The sequence below is a fragment of the Pongo abelii genome, chromosome 1 (genome assembly GCF_028885655.2).
Source record: "Pongo abelii isolate AG06213 chromosome 1, NHGRI_mPonAbe1-v2.0_pri, whole genome shotgun sequence".
Classification (NCBI taxonomy): domain Eukaryota; kingdom Metazoa; phylum Chordata; class Mammalia; order Primates; family Hominidae; genus Pongo; species Pongo abelii.
The window spans coordinates 160,196,998-160,209,813 of record NC_071985.2 but is presented as its reverse complement, the minus strand read 5'-3'; the positions used below and the strand labels follow the sequence as shown (position 1 = coordinate 160,209,813).

General features: G+C 34.3%; 1 long non-coding RNA gene across 1 annotated transcript; it reads left to right on the top strand.

Moving 5' to 3' along the window:
• Positions 1–970: 970 nt before the first annotated feature.
• LOC134759450 (uncharacterized) lies at positions 971–7,334 on the top strand. Its single transcript, XR_010135665.1, has 3 exons — positions 971–1,093; positions 2,404–2,479; positions 6,831–7,334. It is a non-coding gene; the product is annotated as an uncharacterized LOC134759450 (long non-coding RNA).
• The last annotated feature ends 5,482 nt before the right edge of the window (positions 7,335–12,816 follow it).

The window sequence follows — 12,816 nt, the reverse complement described above, 5'->3', positions numbered from 1 at the left end:
ATACAATTATGCTAATATATTTAGCAAAATATAAATTAAAATAAGAGAGAAAATACAGTTGAATATGACATATGTAAGTTTTATTTAATAGGCTATAAAATCTAGCATATGTGTGAAATAATCATTTCTAATCACCTCACTACAAGAAAGAATAATATTTATTTATAGGTTGTTTTATGGTTAGATGATCCTTTTTAAAAAAGCAGGCAAATGAATACATTGACAATTCTACTTTCCAATGGGTTGGAAAAAATATTATTTTTCTATCAGAGTAAACTTTTGGGGTTGGACAACCTCTGTAGGCATGCTGGACCACTCCTCATGATAGAAGTACCTGAAGCTGTTTCCAGGATCAGCAGGTCTCTGCAGTTTTGCCTGAAGACACAAGGTTGCTGAATGGCCCAGGTATAGTGTCTGACCTCCTATTTCCATAGTCTCACAAAAGTGCTGTGCTCATCTGAAGTCGGATTAGTGGCCCCGTTCCTGCACCCCTAGGCTGCAGTCATTAAGGAACCACTGTGGCATCTCTGCAGCTGGCTCAGAGCATGTGGGATTTTTCCCAGGGTCTTTTTATAAGTGAATTTTCTCTTGCAGGCTGCATCCAAACAGAGTAAGTGTGGTGGAAAAGGGAAGAAATCACTTAGTTGTCTGTGAAAACTTGGAGTATATTATCAAAGCTTAAACTCATAATTGACTTTCTTGTCCACACTTTCTTAAAAGCCTTAACCTATCATAGTTAGGGGGAAAGGCTTTTATCTTGACAGTGGAACTGGAAGAGAAGTGTTACCAGAGAGGAGAGGGAAAAGGACAGAATTCTTGGTTTTACTTAAGTGAAAAATTATTCACTAAGGAGTAGAGACTTCCTTTTAGAAAAACTACAGAGTCGTTCTTTCAGCTCTCTCATTTTGTAGTCATTGTACTGAGCTTTAATTTTCTTTCTTTCTTTCTTTTTTTTTTTTTTTTTTTTTAGACAGAGTCTCCCTCTGTCACCCAGGCTGGAGTGCAGTGGTGCAATCTCGGCTGCCCAGGCTGGAAGATGAGGCTGAAATTTCTATGTATTCCAGTGTTACACATATCAATTGTTATCCAGCTGGTAAATGTTCGAGTTTGGATTTATTAAAGTTAGCTTGTATAAGAGAACCTTTTCTAGGGACTTATGTTCACTTAATAAAAGAAAAGTTAAAAATTAAATTTGAATGATGTAGACAGTCCAATTATATCATAGTCATAGAGTTAACATAAGTTTTGAGCCAAAAGCATTTTCAAAAATTATGTATTATAAATTTATAATTGAAAAAATCAGAAATGTATAGCCCAATATAATTAAGTGATTTCCTGGGTGATAACAAAACCAGAGTTAGAAACTTGATTCTCAAGCAAGTTTTCTGCCCCTTTCTGTCTGAAAGGTGTCAGAAAAAAACGTTACTGTCTGTGGGACGTAATTTTTTCCCTCACTTTGTATGCAAGACTTAGGGAAATTTAGAAATTCTGAATATTGTATTAAGAAATAGTGAATTTCTACTTAGAATCCATGTTGTTTAGAGATTAAACTAGTAATTACAAAGGAATGAATGGTATAGGCTTCCACAGAAGGACATGACTGATCCATGAAAGAGCAAAGGCTGACATTTTATCTCCGTGAATGTGGGAGAATGAAGATACTATGAGATTCAGGAAGAAAGAATTATAATATAATGATATCCTTAGGCTAAAGATTTAGCGGGACATCCCCGAAGTGCTACCTATATAGTTTCCATAATGTCCGTCCAATTATAAACATTTTAAGAAACTCATTCGGGTAGAGAAGTCAAATTTCCAAAACCAAGATTAGTGATTTTATGGCACATGGCTCACCAAAAAGAAACACATGTACACACACATAGACATATACATAAAAATGTACACACACATGCTGACACATATATAACAGAAGCAAATAAGATTTTGTTTTAGCAGATTACCCCACTATTATGGTAACTTGTTATTAATCATAACTCATTCTCTGTTTTAGTGTTGAGTGTTCTTTGCCTTCAGGGGTAGTTTACAGAGAGTATTGCCAGTTGACAATAATATATCTTTTCTGAGGTATTTAAGTTGGAGTTAAATTTATGTAAAGTGGGAGATTGCAGAATATTAAGAAATTAAAAAAATTCAATAATTAATAGTTGCACAATTGTTTATAGTTTATCCAATGGTTTGATGTGCAGAATCTTATCTGAAGAATCAGGGTCAATGTACAGCCATTGCTCAGGGAAGAAACACTAATTGATATGTTGACATGTATTCTGTTAATTTGGTACCCTTCTCCCTCCCTCCCTTCCCTCCTCCTTTCCTTCTTTCCTTCCTTCCTCCCTTCTTTCCTTACTTCCTTTCCTTCTGCTTACTATGGCTTGCTCAATGAAGATGAGCAAAGAACTCCAGTGTTCCTGATAAATATGCCAAAGTGCAATGCTCTTTGTTGTGATCAGCATTTTTAAAGGTAGGTTTAAAAATTCAGATTGAGGCAAAGCTCATACTTTATAGAGATGTGGTAGCAGTGACAGCCTCAAATTGTGAGATTTGGCCCAAGTAATTAAAATCACATATTTTATCTCAGTTTTATTTGCATGGGCTACAGGCTATAATTAACATCAAGTGGCAAGACAGGATCACATACAGTAGAGTCCTGGAGTACAATCAGGTCACCAACATTGCAACAAGCTCTCTGCTACGTAACTATGCAAGACTAGGTCTCTGTAGCCACAGAGAAATGACTAAGGGAGTATTTAATGACCAATTATGTGAGAAGGATAAAGAGGGGTGGACTTTCACCACTAAATGTAGTGGCAAGTAAGATTGTATTTTATTTTGATACCTTCTAACTTGTTTTTCAATGCTTGATGCCAAATTATTTCGTAATCTGGCCTTTGCCAACTTAACTTCTCATAGAATTCTACCATATATCCAAGGCATACAGACATAACATGAAACTCCCTGCCAAAAACAAAACAAATTCTACTTCATAGGTAAGAATGTTTCACACATGCTCCTTCTTTTCAATAACTCTCTATATTTTGGAACTAATTCTTAACCATCCTCCAGTAATCAACTCAATTGTTGCCATTTCTGGAATGGTTTTCCCAAGCATGCCCCAGGCTGAATTAGGTTCTGCTATGATTTGAATGTTTCTTTTACCCCAAAACTCTTATTTTGAAATGTAACCTTCAAGATAATGTTATTATGAGGTGGGACTTTTGAGAGATGATTATGTCATGAGGGCAGAGCCCTCACGAATCCAATCAGTGCCCTTATAAGAGAGAGAGGCCCAAAAGAGTCTGTTCATCTTTTCCACCTTGTGAAGACACAGAGAAAAAGCAGCCATCTATGATCCAGAAAAATGGGAACTTACCAGACATTGAATCTGTCAGCACATTGACCTTGGATGTCCCAGTCTGCAGAACTATAAGAAATAAATTTCTGTTGTTCATAAGCCACCAAATTTATGGTATTTTGCTATAGTAGCCAAGTAAACTAAGTAGCCAAGTAAACTAAGAGAGGTTCTCTGCTTTTATTGCATTTATGGCACTGAACCATTATTATGTAACTGTTACTACAAATCTTTGAGTTTTTCTATTACTTCTCTATTATTATTTTATAGCATACTGTCTGACATATATAAAGGGACCTATAAGTGCCTATCTAATAAATTCATGAGGGCTGGGCACGGTGGCTCATGCCTGTAGTCCCAACACTTTGTGGGGCGGAGGCAGGCGGATCACCTGAGGTCAGGAGTTCAAGAGCAGCCTGGCCAACACAGTGAAACCCGTCTCTACTGAAAATACAAAAATTAGCCGGGTGTGGCGGTGGGTGCCTGTAATCCCAGCTACTTGGGAAGCTGAGGCAGGAGAATCACTTGAACCTGGGAGGCAGAAGTTGCAGTGGGCCAAAATCATGCCATTGCACTCCAGCCTGGGTGACAAGAGTGAAACTCCATCTCAAAAAATATAAATGAAATAAAATAAAATAAAAATAAATACATACTCCCTCCTTCTTCCATACAGTCCCATTCTTCTGTGCCAAATACCTAAATTGTGTTCAGTTCGTACAAGTTATTTCTAGATCAAAAGTTATAAGCCTTCATATATCTAAGGAGTATGCATATTTCAGACTTAGGGTACTTTTGAAGTTTGGAAAGTCTCTAAAAAAGAAAGAGGATAATGTTGAAATGATATATGAGACTGGGAATATTTTTGGAAGTGGTGGCATTTGCCAGCTCATTTTCTTTAATCTGTAGAGCAGAGGGTAAATTTCTGTCTTCCAAATGAATTGTTGTAATTACTGAATTCAGGTTGAATGACACTGTGTCCTCTCAGAAACAACTCATTCTCAGAGGATGCCTGAGGTAATCTGTAGATAATTGCTTCTAGCTGGGTTGGTTTAATCAAATGCACGCCTTGGACCCCAGACCCTAGCTCTTGAAATGTTAGTTGCTCCTCAAGAGCCTTCTTCATTGCTTTAATGGGATGTGAATGAGATTATCTCTCAGGACTGCTCTTCCTGGTACTGTATCCGCATGCTGCATAATTGAATCTGCAAGTGGTTTTGGTAGGACTAAATCAAACCATAGAGATTCTACGGGGTGTGTTTCTTATGTACTGTAATCTATTGCCAGGAATTCTTTGTCAGTGACATTTGAAATCTGCCCTAAATATTTTTGTAACATGTAGGGAAGCAGTTTCATTGAGAGGGTCATTTTTTTTAGCCGTTATGAGAGTCATTCAAGTTTCGCCAACAGATGTCATTGGAATATAATTTCCACAAACTGGGGAAATGCACCTTCATGTAATTGATGGGTAGGTATTGCTCATTTTTAAAGTATTCAAGCTAATAAATGAAAAAGGGCTTATAAAGTTATATCATCATATCACCATTTTGCAGCACTAGTAAAATAATGTATCTAAGCAGTTATCATCAATGGCTACTAATATCATGAAGATATAGGCAGCACAACATCACGCAAATTCTGATTGAAGTACAGCTATAAAGTATTCATGGCCAAACAAAATCAAGCCTGGATATGGCCAAGTCTATAGCCCTAATCACCAATGAAGATAAAATATACAGGAAAATATATACTGAATCTTGGGAATATGATATGTAAAATGTAGGCTGTGTGAATCTTAACAAGTCAGTAAAATATAAGACAAGCAACCTAATTTTTCAAACAAATAACTTGCAGAAAAAAACTAAGAGGTACAAGAGCCTAAAGATCAATATTACCTGGGAGAGTTAAAATGTAAGTCACAAATGCAAATCACATGCTAATTTTAAATTTCCTCTTAGCCACATTAAATTTTAAAGTGGGGAAATATGAGATTTTTCTTTTTGCAAGAAATTGACTTACAGGTTTATGGGAACTCACTAGACAAGTCTAAGATCCAATGGGCAGCTCAGCAGGCCAGAAACTCTTGGATAGGAGCTCATACTGAAGTCTAGTGGTAGAATTTCCTGTTCCTCTCAGTTTTACTATTAAGCCCTTACAACTGACTGGGTGAGGCGTACTCAGATTATTTAGGACAGAATAGTTTTCTCTACTAAGTCAAATTTTTGTGTATGCTAATGACATTTATAAAGCACATTTACAGCACACCTAGATTAATACTGAATTAAAAAACTGGATACTACAGCCTAGTCAAGTTGAGACATAAAACTAGCCAAGTTGATACATAAAACTAGCCATCATACTAACAAACCATTTATGGGGAAGTAGTATTGATAGACTGAAATTTGGGTTCTAGAGTTACTCATTGCTATTGGTTGGTTACTGTTTATAGGTCCTTTTAGCAGACAGAGTTAGAAAATACATATTTTTTAAAAGATAAAATAGGTTTAAACTGATACTTCATATTCAAATTCAGAACTGTATGCTTCTATTTAACCTTACAAATTTTACTGTACATTTTATCTTCTTTCTCTTACAATGGTCATCCCAATTACTGCATTAGCATGAAGAAATATTCATTTCCTTCATCCACAAATACACACTTAGCTTTAGAATTACTATCCCAAACCTACCACCAAGAATGTGATTACTGAATCTATTTACAAATATTCATTGCAGTGCTTTATGTCCTTGGAATATATCTCATTATGGATGTGCAGTCAAACCATTGTAAAAAAAAAAAAAAAGCTTAATTTTCTGAGTAATGTTAGGTTCACAGCAAAATTGACCAGAAAGTACAGAGACTTCTCATGTCTCAACCTCACTGTTGTGTGTATGAGTTGGAAGGAGGAAGTACACTGTTGATATCCTGCATTAGAGTGATACATTTGTTACAAACAATGAGCCTACATCTATAAATCATTATCACTCAAAGCCCATAGCATATATTAGAGTTTACTCTTGATGTTGTACACCCTATGGGTTTGACAAATGTACAGTGATATGTATCCACCACTGTAGTATTATACAGAATAATTTCACTACCCTAAAAATACCCTTTGCTCTGCTTATTCATCTATCTCCCCCTCCAATCCTCAGCAACCACTTTTTTTTTTATTATATTCATAGTTTAGACTTTTCCAGATTTCATATAGTTGGAATCATGCAGTATGTAGTCTTTTCAGATTGGCTTTTTTAAAACTTAATATTCACTTAATAATACACATTTGCATTTCCTCTATGTTTTTTCATGGCTTAATAGCTCATTTTTTAAATGCCTAATAATATTCCGTTGTATTAATTGTTGTCTTTCAGAAAAACAGAACCAATTATATTCTGCAATTTACAAATCCTTTCCTTCTCTCTCTCTCTTTCTGTCTGTCTCTATTTCTCTCTCAATTATACGTAGATGATTAATGTTATTATGGAAGCTGGAGGCTGAGAAGTCCCATTATCTGCCACCTGTACGAGCCGGAATCCCAGGAGAACTGATGGTATAATTTCAACCTGAATCCAAAGGCCTGAGAACGAGGAGGGCTGCTGATATAAAGAATCCTATACTGACAAAGAAGACTTCTCTAACACTGACAAAGAAGATTCACCAGAATTTAGGGCTCAATGTTTCCAGCTTCATCAAGGTCTTCCAACACATCTCTGTGGCAATTATAGGATAGCATTTGTTTTTTCTCAATAAGTACTCTCATGTTAAAATACACATCTTGTGAGTCTGTGAGTTCAACTTGCATTGTAGCCACTTAGAAGATGAGATTTTGTGTTTGATTTTCAGCAACTCAGCCCTAAGTCTATAGGAAATAAGGCTCTGTTTAAAAGCAAACATAGAAGTTTTCAGGTTATTTATGTGGCGCTTGAGTTGGAAATTTGTATCCCTGAGCTCACTCTTTTCTTTGACACTTTGTCCAGCCATAGAAGTAGCAACAAAATGATCTATCTCATTAAATTCATGATTTTTAAAGAAATGTTCAAAATATCATATACCATTTTCTAGCTTCTGGCTTTTTGTACATAGTTGCTTAGGAATATCAAATAGAGATTTTGCATATTTCTATTGCCATATTGTATATAATAGTTCGTATCCATGAACTATTAGTGCCCTTTTTGCAACTGGAAATATAATTATAGCATCTCAACTTTAATCCGAAAAGGAAGCCAATTCCATAAACCCCAAATATCAATTCAAAAAGCTCATTTTTAATATTTTGTTACTCTAAAGCCACCTTTGGTTCCAAAACCACTGTATCTATATTTCTATATCTGTGTGTATATATATACTGAGATTTTAAATATATACTGAGAAGTCCCATTATCTATAGTTGGAGACACAAGAGATCCTGTAGTATAATGTCAGTCTGAGTTCAAAGGCTTAAGAACCAGCAGAAGTGCTGGTATCTGTTACAGTCTGAGTCTGAAGGCCTGAGAACTGGGAGCACTGATGGTGTAATTTCCAGTCCAAGGGTAGGAGAAGACAAATGTTCCAGCACCATCAGGCAGGCATAGAGAGTGGAAATTCTCCCTTTCTGTGCTTTTTAAATTTTATTCACACCCTCAGTGGATTAAATGATGGCCATTCACACTGGCGATGTTAATGTGCTTTATATATAGTCCACAAATTTAGTGCTAATTTTATTCAGAAACACCCTCATAGACACACCCAGAAATAATGTTTAACCAAATATCTGGGGCACCATATGACCCAGTCAAGTTAACACATAAAATTAACCATCAGATTCATTGTCTGATGTACTGCAGTTTATTTACTCATTCACCTCCTGAAGGACATTGTGGTTGCTTCCAAGTTTTGGAAATTTTGAATAACTACTACCAACATTCATGTGCAGGTTTTGGTGTAGACACGTTTTCAATGTATTTGGTTACTAAAGAGCATGATTGCTGGATCATATCATCAGAGCATCTTTAGTTTGGTAAGGAACTGCCAAAGTGTCTTCCAAAGTGGCTATACTATTTTTCATTTCCACCAGCAGTGGGTGAGAGACATTTAGGTCTGTGATCTATTTTGAGTTAGTTTTCACGAAGGCTGTAAGTTCTTTATCTGGATTCATTTTTTTTTTAAATGTGTTGTTCTAACACCATTTGTTGAAAATATTATCTTTGAAACATATATATTATTGTCTTTACTTCTGGAGCTTGTAGTAAGTCTTGAATTTGAATAATGTCAGTCCTCTGCCTTTTCCTTCAATATTAAATTGGTTATTCTGGATTTTTTGCATTTCCATATACATTTTAAAATTAGTGTGCTGATGTCCACAAAATAACACTGGGATTTTGATTGAGATTGCATTGAATCTATATGCCAAGTTTGTAAGAACTGACATCTTGGCAACATTGAGTCTTTATATCCAAGAACATAAAATATCTGTGCCTTTATTTACTTATTTGGTATATTTATTATAGTTTTGTAGTTTTCCTTATATAGATTTTTTGTGTGTGATTTAATGTTTTAATCATTGTAAACGTTGGTTATGCATTTAACCAAACTAAACATTTTTTTCCCCAGCTGAGCAAAAGACCCTCGAGCACAAGGCTTATTAACATATTTTACACATTCACTTTTTAGCCAAGTATAATGTATAAAATTTGTATTTTTCTTTTTAAAATTTCATTTAGTTTTAAATTAACAAGTAATAATTCTATATAAATTTTATGTGGTACAATGTGTTGTTACAGTTCATATAGATCTTGCACATATTTTGTTATGTTAATACATTAGTACCTGATTTTTGGTAGTGCTAATATAGATGGCAAAGTATTTTTAACTTCAAATGCTCGTTGTTCATTGCTAGTATGTAAGAAAGTGATTGACTTTTTATATTAAACTTATATCTTGCAATCTTGCCATAATCACATTCATTTCAAGAATTTCTAATACTAGGTGACTTAGTTGAGGGTGATATGAGATAAAGTCAGAGGTAACAGAGGCCAGATTGTGTGGTGCCTTATATAGTCATGCATTGCTTAATAAATGAAATGTATTCTTAGAAATTAATCATCAGGCAATTTCATCATTGTATGGATATCATACACTACCTACACAGACTTAGACAGTATAGCCTACTATACACCTAGCTGTATGGGCTATTGCTCCCAGGCTGTAAACCTGTACATCATGTTACTGTACTGAATATTGTAGGCAATTGTAATACAATGTTAAGTATTTGTGTATCTAGACATAGAAAAGATACAAAAATATGATATAATCTTATGGAATCATCATTGTATATGTGGTTCGTCTTTAACCAAAACATTGTTATGTGATACATGACTGCAATTTACACCTTTTTTCTTCTTTTCTTAGCGTGGCTTGAGGCTTATCAATTTTATTGATCTTTTCAAAGAACCAGCTTTTGGTTTTGTTGATTTTTCTCTATTGATTTCCTGTTTCAATTTTATTAATTTCTGCTCTAATTTTTATTATTCCTTTTCATCAGTTTATTTTGGAGATAATTTGATCTTCTTTTTCTACTTAACTAAGGTAGAAATTCAGATGACTGGATTTAGAGCTTTTCTTTTTTAATATACACATTCAATGATATAAACTTTCTTCTAAGCACTGCTTTTACTGCATACTACATTTTAATATTTTGATACATATTATTTTCATTTACATTTAGTTCAATATAATTTTTAAAAATTTATCTTGGTATTTCTTCTTTGACCATATATTATTTAAAAGTGCTTTGTTTAATCACCAAGTATTTTGGGAGTTTCTAGCTATCATTTTGTTGTTGATTTCCAGTTATATTTTATTCTGGTCTGAGAACAGTCATTGTGTGATTTCTATTCTTTTCAATTTATCACCATGTGCTTTATGGCCCAGAATGTGGGCTTTCTTGGTGAATACTCCTTGTGAGTTTGAGACAACTGTCCAATCTTCTGTTTTATTTTACCCTCACGTACTTATTTTCTGTTGGCCTTGCTCCCTTTATGTTGATATGGTTTCTCCCTCATATCATTTTCCTTCTCCCTGAAGAACTCCTTTTAACATTTCTTCAAGGCAGTTATACTGGCAATAAATTTCCTCAATTTTTGTTTAAAGAAATTCTGAATTTTTCCTTCATTTTCCAGGATACAATATTCTAGGATGGTGTTTTTGTTATTCTTTTAATATTTTAAATATTCCACTCATTCTCTTCTTGCTTGCATGATATGTGGGGAGAAGTGAATATAATTCTTATCTTTACTCCTCCATTGGTAAGATGTTTTTTTCCTCAGGCTACTTTCAAGATTTTTTTCTATGTCTTTGATTTTCTGCAGTTTGAATACTGCATACCTATGCGCTTTTGTTTATTTTTTGTTTAGTCATCTATACTATTTCATGTTCTCTAAACTTTCTGGTCTGTGGTTTTGTCTGACATTAAGTAGAAAATTTTTCAGATATTATTACTTGAAATAATGTTCATTTATTTCTTCTTCTCTGGTATTCTATTACATGTATGTTATACCATCTCCAGTTGTCCAGGGATACTTGGATATTTTTAGGTGCTTTATTTTCAGTCTTATTTCACTTTGATTTTTAGTTTTGGATATTTTCACTGGCATAACTTCAAGCTCAGAGATTCTTTTCTTAGTGGTGTACAGTCTCCTGATAGGCCTATCAGAGGCATTCGTCATTTGTGTTACTATATTTTTTATCTCCAGCATTTCCTTTTTATTCTTTATCAGAATTTTCATCACTCTGGTTGCATTATTCATCTGCTACTTTATGAAATTCCCATCCATTGAGTGTGGACAGGACCAGTGACTTGCTTCTGACAATAGAATATGGTAAAGGTAAAACTGGTGTATGTAATTACATATACATATTATGTATGTGTAATTATGTCACCTTACATTGTAACACCAGCATTGCAAGGAGACACATTCCTTTCCTGGCTTTAGGAAGCAAGCAGCCATGTTGGGAAGGTCCATGTAGCAAGAACTGAGGGTAGCCTTCAGCTCTTGCTGACAGACAGCAAGAAACTGAGCCCTTCAGTCCATGTCCGCAAAGAATTGAATGCTGCCAACAACTATGCAAGCATGTAAATGAACTATTCTTCACTTGAGCCTCGGAAGGGACCATAACCCTGACTGATAACTGATAATAGTTTTGTGAGATCTTGAAAGCAGAGGATACTCAGACTCTTCATTCACAGAAGCTGCAAGATAATTCGTGTATGTTGTTTTATGTCTCTAATTTTGTGGTAATATTGTTATACTTTAATGGCTAGTAAAGCTACCAACTCAACAGAAATTTAGATTAAGTTGTTTACTTTGGCTTTAGGTTCTTAAGGTGTCAACCTACATTTGTTTTCAAACAGGACCCAGTGTTTTTGGCTGGAAGGAATAATATGGCTATAATAATTTACCAAGGATTAATAGTCCTTGGCAAACTACATTGAGCAAACTCTTCTATGATCAAATTATATCTTGATTTACTACAGCTTATAATGATAAGACACAAAAATCAACACTTCAGTAACTAAGAACTATAGTGTAGTTTGCAAATAAGCAGCACAATTTTTTTTATTTTATTATTTACTGTATAAGAAAAACAAAACCTATTCAAGAAAAATTATGAGTAAATTTTTTTTTTCCTTGACAATATGGCAATTTGTGTTGTTTTACACTGGGAGCCAAAATTACACCATAGAAAATGTCTTGAATGGCTTTGAGATTTTGCTCCTATTTAGTTTACAACTTCTAGTTGTAGTGTTGAATAAGTCCCTTAAATTATCAATTTTGTAACCTCTGAAATATGGCTATCTAAATGCTAAGACTTATTCTAGAGCCAAGTTCTTGCAATTCTCTGAAATGGACAGAGAAAGCTTGGAGAAACAGAAATCATTGGAGTAATATAAAATTCACTCCCCTACACTCAGTGTTGCATCAACCATTTGTAAACATTTTGATTTGTGTTTAAATTTTATATTTTTCCAGGTGGATATACCACTTGTGTAATGTGTGGAAATACGAGAATTTATAGTTGCTTTGGCAAAAGTATAGGCCAAATAAGATTATCATTATATTTAGTGATTTTTACTAATTTAATAATTCTCAAGAGATTTTTTTTCTCCTCTCTTAGTTTGGTCTATAATTTGTTAATGGCTTTTTAGGACTGCTTATTTCCATTAGTTAAAAAACTTGCAAATTATATTACTTGAATAAATTTGTGATGATACATCTGAAGAGACAGGAAAATATGCTTTTATTTGTATTAGTCTGCTTAACTGAACTCTCTTAAAGCAAATATCCTGCCTTTTTGTCTCTTTTTCAGTGAAGTACCATTGCCACTTACAGGTAAGTTGTTTAAACATTTACAGCAAGTACTATAAACAAATGCTGCACAATTAAGAAGTCACATATATTAAGCACATCTATGA